We start from the raw sequence: 4898 nt of genomic DNA on the forward strand, positions 1-4898 counted from the left end.
GATCGAGACAAACTAAAAAGTCCAAAACAAAAAAAGAAAGTTCTGAAGATAAACAGCTTTTACTCAATATCTGCAGAAGATAAAACAAGCCATTGATGAGAATGCAATGCATACCGTGGGTCTTATATTATCTTTTTGCTCCGAAAGATAGGTTAGGGCTTATTTTCAGGGGATGTCTTATTTCTTTCCATGATCAACAATCTACATTTATTGTTTAACAAAAAAGTTCAAAAAATATTCAAATATAATTATATCGCACACTCTGCACATACACATGTATATACATATACACACTGCAAATACATACAGTACACACTGCACATGTATATATACACACACGTGCACACACTGCATATACACATATGCAGCGCCCCAGAGTCCTGGTCGTTGCAGTACTGTGGCTCCGCCACTAAGGGGAGCTATGGTACGTCTGATGGCACTGAAGGAGTTCATCTGACCAGGTATCACAGACACCAATACATTTCACAGCCGGGCCTCCAGGGGGAGCTAAGGGTTCTATTCACTAGGCCACTCCCCACCATAGTGGGTAAACTGGGGGTCAGGCAGGAAGTTAGATCAGAAGCTGACTGGGTTGGAACCAGGCAACACCTTGTGGCAGAGGGTGTTGTGGGGGAAGATACAGTAGGGTCTCTGTCAGGGGTGGGATCCTGGCAGAGGCTTGGCAACTTGAGCGAACGTAACGGGACCGTGCCTGCTCAGGATAGCGGCGGTGCCCACGAAAGGATAAGAAGCGAGATAGATTGTGCTTTTTTAAGAAACGAGATCATAGCAATAGGAGAATACCAGTAGGAGTCGTGCTGTAAGACCAAAGCAACATCCTACTGAGGCGCACAACCGGTGGCCGGAACGCCGAGGGAGTATCATAATATCCAGCTTCAAGCAATACTCTAAACAGCGGCAGGACAGTCAGTCTAAGGCGGGCTGTCTAACTCAAATCACCTATGCAGTCTTGGGGGGCAACTTGTGGAGAGGGGCGACTCTAGGGTCCCGGAAGAGCTCCGAGCCTACCCGTCAAACGGGTGCCGTCCTAACCAGAACATCAGGGAGGGACGGAGGATTAGCAGAACATCATCTAATCGAGTTGTGAGGGAACTTAAGAAACAGACACAACAGTTGTGGGGTACTTTCCGTAAGCACAGCAGGGAAGGACCACAACACATAGCGCTAGGGGGAAGGCACAGATTTCCACCTGTGAAGAGAACTCTGGAGGTGCCATTGGACCGGCCGGACTTGCGCAGCCTGGTGAACCGTATTCCGGACTGAGGACCCAGAGATCTTCAGTAAAGAGGTAAAGAGACTGCAACCTGGTGTCCTCGTTATTTACCGCGACCTGCACCCCACAACTGCACCATTACCGTCACCACCATCTACATCTACCTACCTATTCACTGTGCGCCCCACGGCAGGGTCACGGACCGGGGCCTAGCCACCGTGACAACCCCAGAGCAGAGACTCGGAGGCCCGGTACCGGGTACCCCTCGGCCCTGCGGCGGTGGGGGCGCTACAACTATATATACACAAACTGCACATGCACATGTATATACACACACACTGCACATACATACACATGTATATACACACACTGCATGTATGCTACATACTAGCCTGTCTCCTCTTTAGTTCATCTAGACTCCTGCAGGTAAAGGACCTTAGGTGACATTGTGGTCAAGCTTAAGCAGTCTTAACTTCAGAGCTAAAATGCTGGGGGGCCCTAAGATAATGTGGGCCCTGGGCATTTGCCCAGTTTCCTTCCCCAAAATGCCGACCCTGACTGTAACTATGGATTATTTTTGCAGTAGGGCTTATATTTCACGCATACTCCAAAAATCCTGTACAATCATGCTAGGGCTTATTTTCAGGGTAGGTCTTATTTTTGGGGAAACACCGTATGTCTTTGTAAGAAGAGGGACTGGACCGGGGGTACCTTTCTTGCACCGCTTCTGGAACTGTCGGGACCGTCACCTTTGTTGTCTGGGGAAAACTTAGAGACCCGGACCGACCTTTGCACTAGACAGTGGGGGGCATAGCTAGCATAAAAGGAGCAAAGCGCCCAAAAAGGAGGTCAGACTTTGGCAGGAGCACACAGCACGCAGAAGGGAAGTTTGGTGCTCCGTCCTCTGAACACTGTGACAGCGCAGGTCAGCGCTTTATTGTCCCTGCTGCCACTTACAAAGACTGTGACCGGAGAACTGTATTTTGCCCACTTACTCCCGCTGCTCAAGTTACCCAACGCCTAAGAAATACGGGGTCACTTACCGAAAACTGTTCCCTCTCTCACCCGCCTACTTCTGCCGAGCCTTGCCAAGCCCCGGCAGTTTTGAGATTGCTCTTCGCTCTGCAACCCAAATCCAGGACCCCGTGCAAGACGTCAAGGACTCATCGTCACCGCCAGGAACCGGATCATCAATGCCTGCAGGACGACAACGGATTCATCATGTGCTGACTGTGTTGGCACCACCGTTAGGACCTAAGACTCTGCAGTCAGGAAGCCATCAGACTGTTGTTTACCTTTAATGAACAGTTGTAATTCCTTTGGCCCTCATTACCTCCCTCAGCACACCGATTGTGCTCATATCACCTGCCCTATCCCTGCCTCTACTTTCCCCTCCCTGCATGGATTATACCCATTTTAGTAAAATTAACTTTAACCCATGCTCTGCCGTTACTGCATGCCGCAACCTGCTCACATCTTTATGATATTAATCTACTTTAAAGTGAATGTGTAGATCCGATCTCAAAAAATGATGTGCAATCAGTACACAAGGGTGGTACTATTATTAATTTTTCTAAAATCCTCCTGCTTGACTGCTTTTTAGGCCACTTTCATGAGCAGGTGCAGTAGGATCTCCACTGCTGTGACCTGGACATCGCATGACTGTATGTGGTATATGTATATGTTGATACATGCCATATGACGTCTAATATAATAATAGTAATGATTATTATTATTATTATTATGTTTAGTGGATATTCGTCTACTATTTTTTGTATCCTGCAGTGTAATGTTTTCATGTGAAAATTCTGTCCAATTGCGGCAAATATAATTTATTAGTTTTTTTAACTTATATTTTCTCATATAATAGTTGACGAAGTTCTACCTCCAAAGTATTTCAAGGGATTTTGCAGGTTGAAAAGAAAAGTCTGCAGTCACTGCATGTGACAGCAGATTGCCAAATTGTGTCATTGTGCAATGCTCATACTGTCACAATTTCCCTTTGTTGGCAGTGGAATTGGGCAGTCACATGATGGCGTGCATAAGAATATTGGCATGGGAGCGCAAGACAAATATGCAAATAACATGCATGCAGTCACGTGGTTACCTACTGATGCTGCGAATATAGTGTCATCATGACAGTGCACATTACACACAGTCACGATTTGGCGGTCTGCAGTCACATTGTCACACACAGTGAGAAGGCAGCCATTGTTGCAATTGATTTCCAACATCCAATATAGGGGGAAACAAAGTGGACTGAGGCAAGAGGATCCTCATCTCTGCACAGTTCCATGACTAAAGGCAAACAATACTGCCTAGGTGGTAGAAGCACCCGATGTACCGACTTCAAAATCTATAACACAATGAGACTGTGTTATTCTTTTTTTTAGATCGGGTCATAAATAAACAATTGCATAATGATACCTAGTCTGTTTTTGCTGTAGATAAAAGCATATAAACGGTGGTTCCACTTAAAGTCGCAGATAGTTCAGGTGTGAAGCAGCAAATACATTTCAGATGAGGTTTCCTGTTCTGCTGCATTACGGTGTTGCGTTATTCCCAGATTGTATTTTCTCTGCATTAAGTTGCTACCTACAATTTTTACTGCTTAAACTGCTCTTTTCTAGTTCAATAAAACAAGAGTTGTAAATATCTGGATGTTCTTAATATACAAGATCTTAGTCTAACTGTTAGGCCTCGCTCACATCAGCATAAAACAAAATCGCTCCGATGTTGATCCAGAAAAGTAGGATGAGTGTCATGTGAGTACAATGCGATGTTTTCTCGCGCTGATTTTATATGCTAGTGGGAGCGAATCCTATGTGCTAAAAACATAGCAAACAATGTAACAATTATAGCTAACGATTGTCCTTTGTGTTCAGATAGTAATAATTATCTATGTTTCTGGCAGCTTTACCGATGGTAGAACAATATCCCTATAGTAATTGATAAATATGGTTCACATCATTTGACAATAGTGAACCAAATATAACACTTAACTCAATATTCTTTGGTACAGTTATACGCAAAATAATAGCAGTGTGTTTTAAAGGGAACCTGTCAGCTGGATTGTGCTGAGTAACCTACAGACAGTGTCAGGTTGGGGTCGTTATACTGAATAAAATGATACCTGGGGTGATGAAATCCGATATCTGCTACTGCACAGGCGTGGCCAGTGCCATTTTCAATCCACAATTTTTTTCATTATATATATATATATATATATATATATATATATATATATATATATATAGTAGCATAGCGACTGGTCATGTGAATGATGGATGGTATGTATCGCAGAGGTGGGTGGCCCTGTGATGGAAGTCTGGGTATGTTTTGCTCAAGCAGATCTACTGCTGAGGGGTTTGTTTACATTGGGAAGGCTTCCAGGTGATTGGAGAGATGTGTGGGTTCAGTCACCTACCAACCCAGCCAAAGAGGCGTGTCTGAACACGTAAGATGGTTTTGTGTGTAAGGACCTGTGGTGATGTCACGCTCACCTGACTAGCCATGTGACAGGTATCTGGGTGTGGTTACACCTATGTAAAGGAGGTGTGTGTAGCACATGGGGAGAGAGATTGAGTGAGTGTGTGAGTGTCTGTCAGGGTGGACACACTTCCGTGTGTCCTGGCAGGACACTGCAGAATGGCCTGTGTGTTGG

Source organism: Ranitomeya variabilis, chromosome 2 (genome assembly GCF_051348905.1).
Source record: "Ranitomeya variabilis isolate aRanVar5 chromosome 2, aRanVar5.hap1, whole genome shotgun sequence".
Lineage (NCBI taxonomy): Eukaryota > Metazoa > Chordata > Amphibia > Anura > Dendrobatidae > Ranitomeya > Ranitomeya variabilis.